We start from the raw sequence: 20,344 nt of genomic DNA, 5'->3' as shown, positions 1-20,344 counted from the left end.
AGATGCTTTCACTAGGGATAAGAAATTGAGGAAGTGATGATAGAAATAAATTGTCTGTATGGGTATAATTTTGCCTTCTCAATTAGGTCCCTGTAAGAAAAGATTCTGGGGATTCTGTGCTCATACAAATTCAGACGGTGTTATGCTTCCTCAGAAAACAGAACTGAATACCAATGGTCAGGATAAATTGCATGGGTTCAAGGCACAAGCTGGATGTCAAGATGTGCTTATCTGTGGATGGATTCCCAGCCACGAGGGTTTTCCCGGTAGCAGTGGGCTTGGGCTGAGCACCAGGCTGACGTCAGGCTGGTGGGATCCCCACTCTGCATAAGTCTCTGCTCAGCTCTTTCCCTCATCCTGCTTATAAGCTGCCAGCAAAATCATCATGCTCTGCAGAAATAACTGGCGAGGAAGATCCACAGTGATTGCTCCCAGATTTCTGTCTGTGAGAAAGATGTTTCCTATTATCATACAAAAATACAGTTTTGTTTTTTTTTTTCAAATTCCACTTCTTAGAGAGTAAAGTGCTTCCAGTTCCCTTCTTCTGCAGCCATTTTTGGAGGTTACTCATCCAAATGGTGCTCCCCAGGGCTCAGTATTGCAGCCAGTTTTGTTTAACATCTTTATCAGTTACATTGATGAGGGGATGAAGTGCACCCTCAGTAAGTTTGAAGACAACACTAAGAAGGGCAGGAATGCTAATCTGCCTGGAGGTAAGAAGGCCCTATAGAGGAATCTGTATCAGCTGGACCAAAGGACTGCATCCAGCTCTATGACATTCAACAAAGCTAATGCTGAGTGCTGTGCTTGCCTCATAACAACCCCACACAGTTTGGGGGAGAGTGGCTGGAACATTGCCTGTCTGAAAAGAACTTGAGTGTACTGGTGGACAGCTGACTGAACATGAGCCAGCAATGTGCCTAGGTGGCCAAGAGGGCCAACAGGCTTCTATACATGCCGTGGTCATCAGTCAAGATGTTTGATATGTTATTTAAAAGTAGGTTACAGTCTAATGTCATGAGTTCGTGCGGGTTGCAGAAAAGCAGAAGTTTGGACATGAAGCCTGTAGTCTGTATCACATCAACCTAGGGGAGAGGTGGAAATGGAGTCAAAGTAAAGCACCTAGTAAAAGATGACAGAATCAAACTGTGATCCATGTTTAATGTGGTGGAATTACGCGATGTTGCCAGTGAATCCCATACTGTCATAAATTGATGATTTATTTAACAGAAAACTGAGGATTAGAATGCCTAAAATGTCAGAAATTTGTATCGGAACAACTAATAGTTGCAAGTGTATGAAGAAATACATTAGGTGAATCAAGGGCAATCATGATTGAGGGCCAGTAAATTTGCGCAACTGTTCAAGTGCAACTAGGGATGGAAATTAATGCTTGCAAAGAGACATGTGGCTGTTTCTCCAAACAAATGCAAGAAATTGCCACCCTGTGGGGACACTCAACAGCAGATAATCTTCATCACCCTCTGGGTAGGGTCTCTATGGAGTGCATGTGTGTCATCCTTCTGACTGGAGGCTCAGGTTGAGCTATGGTGTCTGGTTAAGGAGAAGAAGCCCTTGGTCAAGTGCTGGCTTGGCTGACTTTGGCTCCTCATGTATAAAGAAAGACCTGAAGGCTCATGTTACTGCAAGAAGTCATTTCAAAGGTTAATCTAACAGCGTTAGTGAATTTGATGAGGAACTGGTCTCTGAGAAATTGGCGGGAAGATTGGCATCCCTCATCACCATTATTATATGATGGATAATAGAATCATAGAAGCATTAAGGTTGGAATCAACCACTAAAATAATCTAGTCCAGTCATCAACCCATCCAATTAGTCCCACTAGCCATGGCCCTCAGTGCCACATCTACCCTTTACTTGAAAACCTTCAGGGTTGGTGACTCTGCCATCTCACTGAGCAGCCTGTGTTGTTGCAGACAGCAGCTTCAAGGGACATACATTTGGAGACAGGAAGGGGAAAGGCACAAGCTCTTGGGTATGTCTGGAGACAGGCAGATATGTGTATAGAGCAGCTCCCCAAGCCTGGAGCGCATTAGATCACTGGACCCCCCCAGCTCCAATAGCCATGATTTCACAGGGCTGGGGTCTCACTGGGGGCCAGAGTGGAATTCATTGCAGGCTCTGGCAGCCCATTCTCTTTTACTCTACCAGTAAGACCAGGCAGCTCCAGTCCTGGCACCAAACACCTCCCTAGGGACGGGGCTGGGCCTGGCTGAGACAGGGTCAGGATGTGGGCTCATGAGTGAGCCCAGCTGTGCAAAAGCCATGGCTGGGCAGGGAAGAGCTGTTAACTAGCGCTGCTGCAGCCTCACCGTGGCAGGGACTGGCAACTCTGAGCTGACGTGAGGGCCTGTGCTTGGAGGAGGCCTGCAGGGCTGAAATGGGGTGCTGGAGACCCTAGTAGGACTGGGCAGGGACAGCCAGGCCTGGTGGTGCCTGTGTGAGTGGTCCAAGAGACCTCTTCAGTGGAACAGGATTCCTTTTCTTATTCTCAAGTAGCATGCCGCTGTACAGGAAGAAGACTGTGTAGCTTAGTTGAAGCCAAGTTTTTTATTCACTTTTTGTCTGACATGGGGTCAGATGAGTTGAACAAAACCTGAAGGGTCACGCAAGGTTTCTGCTCCTTAGTCTCAAGGCTGTCGTTACTGGCACTGCCACAACAGGCATACTAGCGCAAGTCAGAACCCTGTTTGTATTTTCAAACCCTTTACCAGATCATTCATTTCTTATGGATTTCCCAATGAGATGGAATACCAAGGACAAGTCAAACAGCAAAGCATGATCTATTTTATTTCTCCCCACTTTCTATTACTAAAAGAGCATGAGAAACACTTGAGGGCAGTTTGTAGAGTGCATCTACCATCCAACATGACAAGTAGGTTAATTGGAATGAAGGAAAATGTGACCCTTGACTACAGCTGCCCCTTAAGGGTATTGAGTTTAATGTTGTTGTTATTGTGTTCTGCAACATTATGAGGCAAAACACAGTGATGGGCTCTTCTATGCACAGGAGCTGTTCTTAACAAATAGAGCTGCACCAAGTGACTTGGATTAAATTTGACTAAGTCTTGCCTGAAGAAATCTTTCCCTAGAAAATCCTGTAGCACTCACAAATATTTTAGGACTGACAATGCTGAGTGTCCAGCTCAGTGGAAAAGCACAAGTGCTGTAAGGGAGCAATACAATATGCGTCTTCCAGGCATAATAAGTATGTGCGCATCACCTGCCATTTCTGTTTCTGGCTCTGCGTGCAAAGGAATCTGTCTTGTGACTCTGTATAAATGTTGAGGGGGAAAATAGTTGGCTTTTTTTCAAAGTGGGAGAAGTCATTGCAAGAAAATGTGTGCTAACTAATGTTAAAGAATAGTGATTTTTAGTCTATTCCACTTGAACGTTCTGCTCTGTTGAATGCAGACAGTCTCTATGGAAATTCAGACAGTAAGAGTTGGGGCTACATGTATTCAAATTTGAGTTGACCTCATTATGGCTCAGTGTTAAAAGCTGTTACTGATATGGTCAGAGCTTATTCACATAAATTGTCCCCTCAGTTTCTGTGGGAGTGCTGCTGTGGAACTGAGTATTGAAAAAGGAAGCTAGTTGCATTCACAGAGCTGGAGGTTTGTGCTTGCCTAACTGGGAAGTCCATGAATATGCCAGCAAAACATGGATCGGGATTTGTTGCTTTGGCTAATGTCCCTACTAGCTGATGTCTCCTTCCCTTCCTTCTTGCCTCCACACTGGAACAACGTGAGGAGGCCTGCACTGATCTGGTGTGTGATGTAGAAGGAAGATAGTGGCTGGTGGGATCCCACTTCTGTTGACCCCAGCCCCAGACAGCATCCACTTGGTCTTGTCATTGAGGCCTATTCTTAACAGTGCATTGGAGACCACTGCGAGCCAGGTTTCATCTCTGGCAGGAGTCCCTGACTGGAAACTGCTTTCTGAGGCAAAGGGCCTTTGTGAGGGCATGGCTGTGGGTAGAAAGGCCTCATCCAGGGTTTCAGTTTCCTGGGAAAAACGAAACGAAACGAAACCAAACCAAACCAAAACAAACCAAAACAAAACAAACAACCTGGGTGTAATGACAAGAAAGTGTTACCAACGAGAAGAGACAAAACCATATTCTGCAGAGCTCCTGAGATCAGCTGGGCTGGGTGTACACAGATGTAGCCAGATCTGGAACTGCTAGTTGGATTTCTTTTTTTCCAGGTAAAGACTATTTTTAATTGGAGCACATGAATATTAATAGGATATACAAGTAGAGAAATAAGGTCCAATGAGCAAGCCATGGGCAAAACTGTAAAGCAAGTTTGTAAATAGGAATCAATCTACTTTATCTTATTTTCTGTATTGTGCCTACTCTAATAATCTTTAACTGACACTGGGGAAAAAAAGAGATGGCTCACTTCTGTATAGAAGGTCCCAGGAAAAAAAGGTAAAAAAAAGTTCCCTTTGAAATGGACATACCTGTGTAGACCCGAGAGCTGAACTCAAGGAAAGGAAACATTGTCCTTATTCTGTTTCCTTGTCACAAAACAGTATTGTCCCAAAACACATTTTTTTACGTCCGTTTGCATATTACTGTATTATTCACCTAGTACAGAATCCGTTCCATAGGTTCAGCCATACAGGTGCCACTGGGTTCTCTGGGAACAGGATGTGTTCCTCACCTTGGAATGAACAACAAGCAAAGTGTAAGTGTTCCCTAGAACAAAATCTGTTCTCTAGCAACAGAGAAAGGCTTCAAAATCCTCAAAAGATGAATGATGAAATGAGTTCAAAACATTTCTGAAACTGTGGAAGAAGTTGACCTGTGACCTGATGAATAGTGATTTGAATATTTTGAATTATCTGAACATTTTTTACATCTTTCTTGGGTTTCTTTGGGATTTATAGTCCACTTTGCTGAAGGCTGCATCGCAGGAGAATGTTTGCAAAAGCACAAAAGCCACTTAGCACTTTCCACCTGTTGAAATATTGCAAGAGTCTGTTGTCCTAGCTCAGTGTAGGCTTGTTTTTGACAGCTCCATGGAGGACAATGTGACAGCACAGTCCGATAAGCTGCTCTTGTTGTTAATGTTGGTTGCTGCTTCTATCCTGCTTCCCTGGCCACTGGGTACCCTTGAGGCACAACATATCAGCTCTGCTGCTGTAGCTTTTCCCAGTCACTCTTTAAGACCATTCTGTTGGATGATCCCTTTTGCTTTTATCAAAATCAAACCTTTGTAATAGGATAGGACTTTTAAACCTGAGAGGTAGTGGCACAAACTGAGGAATAATTAAAGCAGAAGAACTAACTTGGCAGCAATATTATGTGGTTACCAGAGCATAATGACTGAGCTCATGTCACCGGTGTTCAGCTCAGTTTGTCTATCTGGGATCCTACAAACTGCGGATTCTGCAAGTGAACTAATTCTTTAACTGGTTTCTGCTTGTGCCTTAGCATTAGTATGACAATACACCTCTGTGAGCTTTCCTCCCTTGCTGTTCAAGAAGCAATTTTTTGTTTGATATTTGCAGTTACAGATTGAGTGGTATAATGGAGCAAAATCCTCTGACTTCTGGTGGTACACGAAGAAGGCAGAAAATAGAGAAATGTTATTGTTCTTAGATAGACCTGAAAGTAATAGCTTTGTACAGATAAAGAAATGTTTGGAAATACATTAGCACTGCAATATTCCAGCTGGGACATGGAAATAACTTGTCTTGTTGGTGCTTATTTTCAGACAACAGAAATGAAATCATGTCTCCAGCGTGAAAAGGTCAGCCAACAAGATTTTGCTAAATTCATCAAGCCGTGCTCCCCACTGAGCAGATGCCACTGGTGTGCACTAAAGTAACAGAGGGGCTGATGATGTGGCCAGAATAGAAGCTGAAAAAGATGCACTGATCTTTTCATTTCCTGCATACTGAGAAATAGGATTCCCTAGATGAAACTTAGCATAAATCTTCCCTTCCTCCCACATCTTTTATCTGGCAAAAAGACACTTAATGACTTCAGAGAGAAAGCACTGTTCCAGCCAGCATCACCTGGCAGTAAGGAGGACAAGAAAGTTCTCCAAGATTTCAGTTCAGTACTTTTCTGAGCAATAAAAGTCCAACCTGCTTTTTCTTGTGAAACAAAGAAGAAAGAAATAATCCAGCACAAACTCATGTAAGGATATCTTTATACATTTTGAAACTGGTTCAAAGCTACAACGGGTATTGTCACAGCATCCACGGATTAGATGACATTTACAACAGTTCTTAATTAAATTTACTTAATTTAGATATTTATCAGCCAGAATCCATTGGCATACTTTCTTCCAGCTTTTTTAAAGGTTAAATGAGCAATACATGTAATGAGATCTTTGAGAATACAAATTGTGTCACTTTCAAATTACCCCCAAAGCCAGTGCTGTGCTGGAGGATTTGTGGAGCCCTGGCAGAGGGGAAGGTGCCTCCTGGTAACTCTTCTCACTCTGCTGACACCAGAGTGCAGTGTCTGACCTTTACACTGCCTCTCCTGTCCAGGTTTGGAGTGTGGGATATGATCGTAGCACTGTTGTTTGATTTATTGTACATCACGGGTGAGCTCTCTGTACTCTTCTACTGTACCATTCAGCATGGCACTACTGCACTTTTTAAGGAGTGTGTGGTGAAGTGTGTCTTAGGAAGAACATTATTGCAAGCCAGTGCAAAGCAGAATGAAATGCAATAGTCTGAAAAGGGCAATTACAGTGAAACTACATATGAGAGCTGCAGATGGACACAATATGTAGTTGAATGACTAACGAGGAAACACAGTAGATGGCCTCCTAACAGCACATGGACCATATGGTATCCAAAAACTGGGGAATCATTCTTGTCAATGTGGCAGTTTTATAAACGCCAAGGTAAAAAAACACATAAGCTCTTTTGAAAATCCCACTGAGTATCTCATCTCAAGCTGACAGATTTTTTCAGAGCTAGCCTTATGGGTTCAGACATTATAGCACTGAATACAGTGAGAGAGGGATAGGACAGAACACAAGATTCCCAGTAAAGCTCCACACAAGGTGGTAGAATTCCACTAAATTCAGCATCCTAAATTCACAAAATCTGGCATCAGTGCTGTTCAGATTTTGTTCAAGTTATTTGCAAACTAGATTTTACTTCTTCACACAATTTGGTGATAATAATTTGCTTTGCATAATATAGAATATTTAATTACGTTACATGCAAGAAACACAGATTCTTTCTGTCTGATGATGTATAGCAGTTATGCAGGAGTGGCCTTCTCCATAAATAACTCACATTTGTTTGAATGTACCATCCGCTGAAAATAAACGCTCAGATAATCTCTGTTATCAGATACCAGGGATGATTGAACCGACTGTGGGAGAATTAGTGGCAAAGAATGATTGGGAAAAGGGGCTCAGAAGTTAATTTCCTTCTGCATTATCCATCCATGAATCAGTGTTGCACTTGAAGCATAGGCTGCTAGGCATTTTAAAGAGAACTTGCCAGCATTGTGGATAAAAATGTAGTTGACATATCCTTGTTTTGGTCCCAATTGTAATGAGTGCTGAGCATCTTTACTTCTACTCTGTCTGCAGAAAGCCATTGGAAACGTTCATCCATTCCTTATGATGGGTGTTGGTATGGTTAAGCAAGCAACACATGTTGAAAATTTACTTTTGCATTTCTTTTGCTGGGGTTATTCAGAACTCAAGATAAATCTGTGTCTTCCAGCACAGGACACCAAAAGGGAGTTCTGATTTCTGGGGTGATTTACATGCCCTTGCACACAGTTGAATTACTTTTGTTCCCAGCTGTATGTCTGCTGCAGTTTTTATGTGTTACTGTCTGATAGCAAAGTTCTAGGGCTGAGCTGGTAGCTGCTTGTTGAAAGCTGTGGCGGGAAGTTATGAACCAGATCCCTGTGATGGGTTCAGCAGCGCTACCCAGCATCAAAGTCTTTGCTCAGCTTGTCACTTGCCTTTGTCAGCGTTAAAACCACCACTCTGAAATCTGAGGTCCTGAGCTCACCATGCGTGTCTTATTTGATCCTGATTATCTTAAACAGTCTGACAAGACACTGGGAAATGGAAACATGACATTTATTATTCTGCAGAATGAAGGATTTTATGTTCTAGCATATTTTTGGCAAAACAGAGGAAAAGACTCACATTTAGAGATATAGCAGACAGCTCTTAAGCAATATGCTAACTTATTTCTTTCTGTCCAAACCGTAAGCTATATGACAGCTGTCTTTCTAATGAGAAAAATGCCGTAATCATTACTCGTGTGTAGTGGTTGGCAAGAGTTGTTCGAATTTCTGGAGAGCGTAACTCTCTGATCTGTTCTTCTTGGGGTAGTTTACATACAATTTCTAAAGTTTGCATTGTTAATCATACCTATATTTAGAACTTTCATTAGTAGTGACTCAGTACGAATGGGGAAAAAAACCAACAACAACAGAGAAAAGATATGGCTGTAAAATTCAGATGTGGTGAGAAAAGATTGTATCCTAAATTTCACTCTATGGGAATGTACATCTTGATTTCCAATTGGAATTAATTTCAGCAGCCAAAAATGTTGTAAAAATAATCACAGCGCAGATAAACTTACTTATAAGCTGATTTTTGTACACTTTTACTTAAGTTACAGTAAATGCTTTCTTTCCCTGATTAAAAAGAGCTAGGTTAGGTTAAGGCAAATGTATTCCGTTATTTAAGTTAAGAGATCTGATTTCATTTGTCAGGCAGATGGATGTTGGTTCAACTTCTTGTCGGAGGAAGATCAGTAAGTACAGCCAGGTTTTACTGAATTGTTGGACTTGTTTGTTTGTTTAAGAATATATAGTGTTTACATAGAAAAAAATATATATTAATCTCTCTGATCTCCCGAATACTCCTGAGGGCCTCTTCACATTGGCATAGGAATGCCAGGGAGCCCCGTGCTGACTGTGGCCTTTGCCAATGATGTCCCAAATAGCATAGCAGCATTGAGTTTGAATGAGCCAACGTCTATGGATTTCCAGTATGATGGTAAATAAACAGCAGACAGCACGACACACACAGATTTCGTTGGCCAAGGGTCCAAGGGTCACACTGGGTGACCCTTCCAGAAAACTATCTATGATCATTTTTGTTTTCCCTTATCTTTCTAGAAAATATATAATGGTCTCCTTGCAATTGAACTGGCTGTCTTGTTAAGAGCTGTGACCTTCAAAAGATAAATGAAACATGGATGGCTTAAGAAAGAGTTGCAAAGACCTCTGTTGCAGCCTCTCAGTCTCTATGCAGCCACCTGAGTCTTTGAACTTCTGCAGTATTTCATATTAATAATCAATAAAGTAAATAGTGACTTTGATTTCTTTTTTTTTTTAGTAACAAATCAACTTTGAAGGGAATAAAAAAGTTACTGTGAAAAGAAGGGAATAGATATGAAGAGGAAAGGAAGATATTGTTAAAAATAACAAAAACAAAACCCTGTTTTCCTCATCTGTATCTTAAAAGCATCATGGATAAATTGTAGTTAGCATGTGGATAATGTAAGACATTGGCCTAATTCTGCCTTCACCTTTATTCTAGCATTGCCTTTTACTTACTCTGTGAGGGTAGAAATGCAAAATTTCAACCCATTTCCTAAAAGAAAAAAGGAGTTCTCCAATTTCTGTGTTATTTTGAGGGTGAAATGCTGCCTAGAATTAATTCAGTCATTTGGGTACTGCAAGGTCACTCCTAGACATATTTCACAAGAAAAGATGAATTTATAGTTGGTCTAAATTAGTGCAGCTTCAGTGAAGTCAATTGAATTACTCTTGCTCAGTTCAGGTCTTGTAGTCAGATTGCCTCTGGAATATGAAGTATATCTTGTCTACTATCAGTAGCGAAGCTAATTTAATCTTTCTAGGTGATAAAGAAGAGGGGCCAAGCCGTTCTTTCAAAAAGTAAGAAAAATGAACATGCATTTGGAGGCACACTGAGGAATATTTAAGTGACAAAATCCTACAGAGAACAGCATGTCACAGATATAAGGAAAAAACGCATTTTTGTGGATATCCCAGGAGCATACAATGGGGGCTGGAGGTGGTGGGAAGGTAGAGGGCAAAACACCTGGCACTGTGCTCTCTTAACAGGCAGGAGGTGCAACAGGAACCACTGACTGATCCTCCAGTCTCCAGGGGTGGAAGGGGCTGCTCAGCCCATCACTGGCTCCTGAAAGGAGCAAAATGTAAAAGCAAAAATATGTTAGAAATTATTTCATGATATCTAACTCATCTACAAGAAACTCAGGGTGGGCCAAGGTGGTGCCCTGATTTGTCATCCAAAAATGTCTTGTTGTGAATTAGATCCAAACAGTCATGTTTTTGTGTGATACATTGCCATTTAACAAGGGAAGGGGTTTGGTGAAATGTTGCTCCCAAGGAAATAATTCTGAAAAGGAATTTAATGCAAATATCAAAGCTGCTTCAGAATACTTTGTGCCAGAAGTATCTGTTCCTTGTGGAGCCACTGTAGGATGTCGACAATATTGACAAATCTCAGATTTTAAGACCCAAGCACTGACTATTAAATACATAACAGCTGTACATTTAGGTATGCAGACTACCATTACCATCCATTTGTGTCTCGAAGGTGGAAGTATTTTCCCAATAAGTATCAAATATCTCTTCAAAATCCAGTTCAGAGGTAAAAGAGGACTTTTGTGCTGTTATTCTGGGTTTTCTGCCATCACAATGACATCTATCTCGAATATCCTCTGTCTACCAGCAAGATAATAAGGTTTCTAGCTGCCAGACTGGAATAGGAGTAAGCTGGTGGAAATGGGGATTGCTTGGGTCATCCCTGGGGTCAGTGGTGTGTGACAGCTGTAAGAGAAAATTTTGCCCTAGGGTAAAAGAAGAAGATAAAATTCTCAGTTAATTTATTTATCAACTTCTCTGATTCCTGCCCTTGTATTTCTGTTTTATGCTGTTTCCATGCAACATAGCATTCAAAAAGCCAGAAAGATTTTGCTATCAAAATGCCAGCCCTTCTTTCCACAAAGTCACTGGGTGAAGGTCTTTTTACTCAGCGAACAGTGACCGTCTATGTTTTTTTTTACAGAGATGTTTAGAAAGAGATCCTTCAAAAGAATAACACTGCTTCTCATACAGTGATTTATTTTTTTAAAAAGTTTCTTCACATTTGTCATGTTACTTGGCTTAACCATGCTGCATGTGCCAAATGTCACCTTGCACTGCTCTGCTAAAACAAAAAATTGGGTGAAAAATCAAACCTACTCTCTGCTGAGTGTCCGAGCACATCCTTCCTGGCAAAAGGGAGAAGGTCTCCATCAGAGGAAGCTGCATCACATACCAGCAGTGCTCCCCCTACTAGACTTACAAGGTCCATTTAATCTCCAGTTGATGTGAGCACCTCAAGGCACATAATGTTATATACTGGGATACCAAAAAATGGCTTCAGAGCTAGAAGTCTAAAACATCCAACAGGGAAAAAATAAAAAGCTGACACAAAAATAATCTCCCAAGAGACAGAAAAAAAATGAAATCATACCTCAATAGGTATTAAATGCCATTGTGGGTTTAAAGAGTCTATGTCAACCTGTGTGGGCTTCTGAGGGCACCCAGTGCTGCCTGATTCTCCCAAGGATGGCTCTGGGATCGAAGATGTTCTTCTTTTTCAGAAAAAAAAGCAACAATTAGTATCTGATGTGGGTACAAAGGTTTCTATACCCGTATACAAAGAGGTATAACCCCATTGCCACCAAACACTATCCGATTATCTCCACATGTATTCTCCATTAACCACTTCTCATGTAACTTGGCAAGCAGGGGAGTAGAAATTGGGACTTACATTTTAGCCTACTCCAGAATGCAACTCCCCAGTGTTGCAATTAGCCTTTCTCCTTAACTCTTCCAGACTGGGGCAAAAGGCAAGCCACTGTGCTGTCATGAACAGTGGGTGGTTTTGAGATATAGCGTGTCACAGAGATGAAGTTTCTGGGAAACTCCTTTAAAATCATAGAATTACAGAATTGTTGTGATTGGAAAAGACGTCACAGATCACTCAGTCCAACTGTCAATGCACCCCCACCATGCCCACTGACCATGTCCCTCAGTGTCACATCCACACGGTTCTTGAGCACCTCCAGGGACGGTGACTTTTTAACACAACAGAGCTGAGATTCCTGGCTCCCCTGGTTCAGCCATATAAGAGAGGACTGCTGTCATTGCTCACACACTGCTGAGACCCTACTCAGTGCACTCAGGACCACACTGTTTGCTCACTCTCCCAGACAGAATGCCTATCTCTGAGACTATAATCTTAACTCAATGCCTGGTGCAGCTGAATCAAACAGCAATCATGTCTTCCCACTGCGTCTCCGCAGGTTGGTTGCCACAGACCTTGATTCCTAATGCAACGAGGCATTGCTAATTAGGCTGACTTTCTACTCTTCAGCTTCATAACAATAGTGGAACTGAGAGAAGCACAATTAGGGTGGGGAGGGGGACATCTCCAAACCACGCTTTGGAACCTTCTGTGTCAAAAGAAGAAAAAATGGATATAATAAAACATAGGTAATTAAAAATTACAAGTGAAAATACTTTGAAGGTTATTCATTTCTCATGGATTTGAACCCTCTTTAGCAAGCCAAGAGCATAATATCTCCCATTCTTCCAAACTTCTATACATTTGGCGTGCGTCACTGCATATCCAGGAGTGGGCTAATTAAAATTGTTTTGTTGGTAACGATAGTGCATCTTCTTTCACTAAAGAGTTCAAACTACAACCATCCTCTTGATCTGCTCTGAGATTTTTTAATCTCTAAATTAGAAAAAAAAAGCATATGCCCTTTTAATGCCTATAAGAATTTGAGCTCATTAATGCAAAAAAAAAAAAAAAAAAAGAAAAGAAGAAGAAGAAGGAGTAGAAGAAAAAAAACTAGGCTTTCTATTATAGCTGTTCTTTAATTATGGAACAGCATGTGCGAGAAGGCTCTTTACTCATAACTGTGTCCTCAATTCTATTACACATTTTAGTGGAGAATGCATGTAATAGAAAAACAGCAATAGAGTGTGGAAATTGTCCAGAGCTCTGCTCTCCTAGGGAAACGATGCCAGTGGTACTTTTGTGCTGCTGCTCCTCGGCAGCCTCTTTGCACTTTCCTCCAGGTTACATGCACAGCATGACTCACTGCCTGATGGTTTCATTGAAACAGAAAAATATAGGCACAGTAATGATTGCATTCAATCATAAACTACAATCAATATAGTGGAGTTTAAATGTTCTGTGCCCTAGCAGGCCACTATGGGGTCCCCCCGCTCCCCCTTCCCCATCTGATTCCCTGAAGAAATGATTTTTCATTTCTAAAGGGTAACAGTTGTTCCAAGCGATCTAGCAGATGTAGTTGAGCCTCTCCGAATGAAATATGTAGGTCAGAGCAGGAGGCATTCATTGTTTTCTTTGATGTACCTTCATGTCAGCCCTTCATTGGATGGAAAAGCCACTTCACAGTGCTCTGTGGGAGTCCCATGGGGGACCTCGCAGTAACCCACCCCACAGAGTTGATCCGGGGGCAGCGGCGGGCAGAGATGTCTTTGTGCCCTTAAAAGACTCCGTGACCTTTTATTTACGGGCACTGGGATATAAATCTCGAACAAGTTGTGAAGTGTGGACAATTATCTCAACAAAATCTTTTCTCGTGTGCATCTCAGCACCACAGCAAGGTTTGGCAAATTCACAGACTCCGATGAAGAACTGCTCCCAGGAGACCCAGGCGAGACCGAAAGCAGGGGGGAACGTGGCCATGTTGGGACACGGGGAACTTCTCCAGGAAAAACAATAAACATGACTTTTGGCCTTTAGAGACATCTTGTGTGCCACTGCTGATCACAATTCCCTGGGGCAAGTATCTTCTTTTCAACGCCAGCAAAAAATCTGGCTCAGTATTAAGTATTACTCTGTCTTTTGCAGCGTCTTCAAAGGGGAAAGAGTCCAAAGGATTCCCTTTTTCCCTACAGTTGTGATGCTCTGACAAAACCCACTGCTGCAGTCTCTCCTTCCCAACACAGGTCAGGAGAGGTCCCCCATGATGTAACAAGACTCACCCCAGCAGACCCCAGTTCCACTATTCTTCACGATCACCTGCACCAGGAGCTAACAAAAAAATGTTTTCCCTTTTTCTGTTGGCAGTGGCAACTGCCTAAAGATGAAAAATAACTCCCAGAAGGCCGGTATAAAATGAAATCATGCCAACAAACCCTAAATAAAGGTTGCAGCTCCAACATGTCTTCTGATACACTCAGGATGTGTGATAAATGACAGCTGAATAAATCAAACCCCTGGAGTTCCATCATAACGATCAGGTTAAAAGTATTATTATCTCATTTCAGCTAAAAGTTCCGACTCATATATATATATTTTTTTCCTAAAACCTCAGAGATCTTGGATTGTATGTCACTCATATTAGAGCTGGAAAAGCATAACTTTCTAAAAAACAGACCTTTTTTTGGTCATAAATCAACGCTCCGAGTTTCATTCGGCTGCCTGTCTCCCTTTCTTCCTCTCCCCCCACCCCCCCCCCTACCCCGGTTTCCTCCTCCCACTCGTTAGTCTGTTCAGCACCTTCGGTGAGTCACACAGAGCTGGCTGACAAGTGAAGTCAAGTTCGACTTCACATCAAGTTCCTGCAGAGCCCTTCTGCTGCACGGTGTGCTGAGCACCGCTCCCCCCTCCCAGCCCAGGCTCAGATGGACCTGCACCCCTGAGGATGTGCATTTGGGACCACGAGTCCCCTGCACACCTGGAGACCCGAGCTGCAGGCACTGATGTGAGTCAATTAGCAGAAGACTGGCAGGTGAGAGATGCCGTGATGGGTCTTGAATTATGTCAGGCTAATTTAAGCCTGAAGGAATGAAGGAATAGTCGCAGTATTGGTTAACTCTGCCTCCTGTCTCATCCCCTAGCTAAATTATATTCCCTTAAAACTTCCAAAGTGGATCTTGCCTTATCACATAGAGTGTCAGTGCAGGACACGATAGTTGGGCCCCTAACAGCTTATTGTGCAACACCCCCCGATCCAAGGACTAGAAGCTGTATTCTGCAATCCCATTTCTGCAGAGTCTGTAAGTACGTGCCTAGCCTTAAACAAACAACGATCCCTGAAAAATCCCAAACGCTGTACTGAGGTATGAGGTTTATGGCAGTTATACTTCCTATACAGCACTGTCCTGAATCAGACTGTAGTACATGATTCCATACTTTTATGTTTCTGGCTTAAATGTCACAGCTGTTAGCCGTTGTTGAGAGGCACTGCCCAGCCCCTCGCAGCCAGAGCTCCTGGTGCCAAACTCCATTCCCATGCCATGCGTTTGCCAACTGGATGCCCTTGGGCATCTGAGTGCTACCCTGCCCCAGAGCAGCTCTTTGGCCAACCAGGAGGTACCTGCTGAGATCTGGGGGCTTTTTGAGCAGACGCCTAAATAGTACTACAATCCCAACACAGATAGTAATGAGGCAGCCTGGATCTCACCATTAGTGCTCAAGCCTTAAACAAATCTTACTCAATTCTTGCTGTAGGAGAAAGGGCAGTAAATCTTCATTTCACTTTTAGCAGTGATGTACTTTTACGACTCCTATAGATGCAGCTATTAACAAGGCTCAGAGAATTATTTTACATGCTCTTTTTTCCAAAACCTGGGAAAAGTCTGGTTTGTTACCAGGAAAGGAATCTTTTAAGTCTGGGATTGATTACTGCTTGCTCTTTTATGTATGTGTAAGTATTAGGTCAGTCCTGAAAGATGCATAAATTACTGAAACCAAACTGTTGAGTTAATAAGAACGATATTTTCAAACTCTTATGTTTCCATTTTAAGTTCCCATGCTATTAATGCCAGTTGAATAACTCACTGAAACTGAAATGAACCACGTTCAAGGCTAAATTATGCTAAAATAGGTCAAGCAGCAGTGAAGGCAGTTATTCTGACTAAACTAGGGTTAACAAGATGCATGTAACAAATGCCTCAGGAGAACAATCACATGCGCTTGCTGCACATGATACCACAGCAGGATACCCATAGCTTCAGGTTCGAGCTAAATGGCATCATGGTGTGCTCTTTCGGGCAAGAAAATAGTTTTACAATTGTTTGAATATGATCCCCTCATTTTATGTGATGTAACCTGACAGTTTAAAGGGTCCCATAAGTACGTTTTCACTGAAGCCTATGCAACTTCTACATACTCAACTAGGCTGTTTTTAACATAAAGCAGAGGGAGAGCAAAGAAGTAATTAATGAAAGAGCTGATACCTTCTGAGACTCCTGGCATGACAGCATGCCCAGCTGTCTTTCCACTTGCTTCGGAATAAAGAAAGAAGTCAGGAGGCAGAAATTAGACTGAGGTATTAAAACTGAACATCCTCGGACTTCATGGTAAAAGAGATGAAGTACACACCTAGTGTTAGTCTTCTTTGTAACAACAACAACAAAGAAGCTTTTCACATAATTTCTTTGATTTTTCAGCACTCAGTTCCATAAATCTTATATGAGAAATCTATAATGCTGATCTCTTCCCTTTCCTCTTCTCTTCCTTCTTGTTCTTTTTTCCTTTCCCCTTTTTCCTTCTTCCCTTTCAAAAGCCCCTATTGTGTAGAGCTGCACTTGAATTTTGAATACTTTTACCACATCTCCATGTTAGGGTACAAATACCTTTCAGCGGAAAAATGAAGTAGAGGAAAACACACAGACATATTGATTGAGTCTGCTCTCACCAAGCACCTGGGCTGAATACTTACATGTATACACTCTGTGAATAAAAAAATTCTGCATCTAATGTACCAGATGCACATCCTTTTTTCAGAAAGTTAACATGTACACAGAATATTACATTTAGGAACATTTATGAATGTGTATTGGATTTTGCTTATCCAAGAGCACTGCATGTATTTCTGTAAATCTATTTGATGATACTAAGTACCAAACTGTTAAAAAATTCCAGTCTTTACAGCTGTGTTCATTTCTATGAGGGGTTTTGAGTTTATTAGCTATCCAGGCAGAGGGAGAGAACAGACAGAGTGGGGACAAACAGGAAAATCTACTGAAGAAACTGATTATATAAAGAAAAAAACTTTCTATTGTAACAAAAACCAAACAACGATGAAGAAAACCTGTTGAAATTCATTTTCTTCACTGAGAGTTTCTGTTGCTTTTTTCACATCTGTCTGGGCTGCTTCTAAAGCAATGTAAAGAGAGTACAAAAAAGTCATTGCTGAACAAATACTCCACCTCCAGCTTCAGGTGATGAAAAACAACTCTAGCAAAGCTGTTTTCCAAATGGAAATGCTGAATGGAATTGAAAATGCTCTCCAAGGTTGGATTAGTTTATCATTTCTGTTTAGGGATGATAGCTAATTTTTTTGCCAGTGACAGAGGGTGTTCGATACTAGTGCTACTATCATGACTTTTATTTTGGAGCAGAACATCCTCATGTGCTCTGAATATTTGTAATATACCAGATTATGGGTCAACATAACTTGCTGTTGACGTTTTAAGCTTGCCCTAACCCAAGGTGATATATGTAAGTAGACAAGGTTGTTAAATTTGTAAGAAAATGTCTTGTATTATTGTCCTGCACAAAAATAGTAGGAGATTTCAATTTTTTTCTGAGGGTTTATAGATACGTTGACTTCTTGGCATTTCTGACATTCCAACAAGAGGGTAACTTAGGTCTTGGATGCTGAAAATTAGTGTGTGTATGATACTGCCTGTGAAAACTTTACCTTTACTGTTGAATTCGGTTCAGAATGAGGATTTTAATACTGTCTTCATACTGCAATAGAGTTTGGCAAAAAACCTTCTATTTCTGTTTAGAAGCTATTTCAATCTGCCTTTGATAATCCAAATTGGATTCACCTACCTCGAGACAAAATTTCCTTTACCATAAATGAAATGCGCAAATTAGCTATGTTAATTAGACTTGACCCAGTTACTGGCTTTGGGATCATCCTTCTATCTTGCCTAGAGCTAAATGTCCCTCCAGAAAGCAAATCTCACTGTTAAGACAAGAGTTAAAAACCTTTCATCAGGGAAAAAGAAAATGTAACCACTATTCCATCACCTGACGTTGTCTGCTACCCTTCTTTTTTTTTGCAGTGAATTATTGATTATGAGTGATTTAGAGTTCTCTGGCTTATCTACATGACAGCTCTTCCTCTCCCCTCGTGCCACATACATGCTCTAGTGCAGCAAGAACATCTATTACAAACAGTGATGTCAGATCCTTAAACTTTTGTAGCAAGTATCAGCTGTGAATCAAATGGCTCACCTAATCCTTCCTCATCCATCTTAAAACTTCAATGAGTTGCACAGTATCAATGGCTGAGTATTACCACCTCTGCTTAGAGATAAGCTCCATGTACACGGCAGTGTACTAATGCCTGATGGGAAACGTGTGCCCAAGAAAACCCCCACAGCAAGATTGTATTGTACTACAAAATTCTGTTTGTTACCTGGCTGGCTTCAGAGATGTTATTTATCCCTTTCCAAGTTAAAATGCAGGGGCTTATCTGCTGGGAGCGTAATCTTGTACAAAACCAGAGAGACATTTAGATTCTGTTGAACTCCCTGAGAGTTACCATCATGTTCCTAGCACAGACTTTGGAATTAGCTGACATCTGCTCCCTGGACTTGCGTTTTTTGCAGGGTTTCTGTTGAATAGAAGAAAGAAATAAAATATTTCTGTGCTACAAAAGAAATGTGACTTTTCTTTCTTTTTTTTCTTTTTTCTTTTTTGCAAGGAAACAGTGAATAAGGAATAAAATATAGTTTCTTTCAGTGCTGTTTTCTCTGGGAGCTGTGGCAAAATACTAGGATTCTGTCCAAAGCTACAGTATCAATGGCCATTGGTATCACGTGCAGGTTCGAGACATTCTTCTGATTAAAAATAAATATTAGTACAACTAGTCATTTTACAGCTCCCAGAGGAAAAATGTGCTTTTGCCAATAGAGTTTGTACCAAATTTGTGACCAAAACCAAAAAGCACTTCTTCCAGGTAAAAAGCTGTGGCTATGGCATGATGTTGTCAGCACACGGATGTACCCATTCTGGCAAATCCTCTCTGGTGTGAACTAGACCTGACTCCAGAGCAGATGAACACAAGCAGGTATTTACCTGCCTATGCAACTTTATGTTCAGAAGGAGAAAGTACAGTAACTCATCTGAATAAAACAAGTAGCCTGAAAGTAGGAAAACAAGCATGTGGTGAAGAAACTCTTCCAGACTGGGATGGGTGCTGGGAAGCTGAGATAATCTGCTTTGTTCAGCCTCATCTTATGCTGAGTTCTTTGTACTAGCACACTCCCAGAAGTATCATTTCAAGCTAGAACTCTATTTTGAGGCTGTTGAAGTAAGGAAGCCTCTCAACATTTTTTTCATTTATGATTTATGAGGACAGTAGAGCCTTTGCACAAAATTAAAGGCTGAGTGAGAGAATCTGGAAAGAGGCAGGACCAATGAACTAAGCTTATGATTAAGTGCCAGAAACCTCCTGAAACTTAATTCACCTGTTTTAACTTATTCCTTGACCTTGGGCAAGTTCTTTGCCTTAAAAACGTTTCTTTTATCTGCTGATACAATTTGCAACACTAAATATACCAGGGAATGAGGACACATCCATTTCTGTGTGTAAACTATTTTGAAAACCATGACCACTTTTTATATCTATTATGCAAGTACTTCAGTTCTTTATATAGTAGCTGAAGAATCATAGGCTTGTAGTAACTATCCTAGTCACAATGCCACACTGTAATAAATTTGAGTAGGATGGCAGCTTGAAGCTCCTGTTCAGTTACCTGAAGTCTTCACAATCAAATGAAATAGAGATAGGTGTTTTTTTCCATAAGAAATTAGACTGCAAGCCACACGTGAGTTTGGCACCTCAGTGCTTTTAAGACCAGTTTTCATTCTCCCAGTTAATCTGAACATAGAATCAAAGAATCGTAGAATAGCTTAGGTCATCGAGTTCCAATTCCCTGACATGGGCAGTGCTGCCACCCACTAGATCAGACTGCCCAGGGCCCCATAACTAGCCAACATCCAGTATCTCAGAAAGGTATTTCCTCGGGACAGACTGAGTACTTGGTTCGCAGGAGAAAATATTCAGCTGAAATATTACTCTGTGCCTTACCGAGCCATTCCTCCTGCATATTAGCACACACTGAGATCGTCCCACTGCCCCTTTCCCCCCACTCCAACAAGGGGATGTATAGTAGCTTCCTTTGTGGAGCCCTTGAGGTAAAACTTTGCTCTGCTGACTGTGCAGGAATGACAGATAAGCAAGATGTGCTTAAAGCTAA

This window comes from Cyrtonyx montezumae, unplaced genomic scaffold (genome assembly GCF_038088225.1).
Source record: "Cyrtonyx montezumae isolate F1298 unplaced genomic scaffold, pur_monq_1.0 scaffold_3, whole genome shotgun sequence".
Lineage (NCBI taxonomy): Eukaryota > Metazoa > Chordata > Aves > Galliformes > Odontophoridae > Cyrtonyx > Cyrtonyx montezumae.
This window is presented reverse-complemented; position numbering follows the sequence as displayed.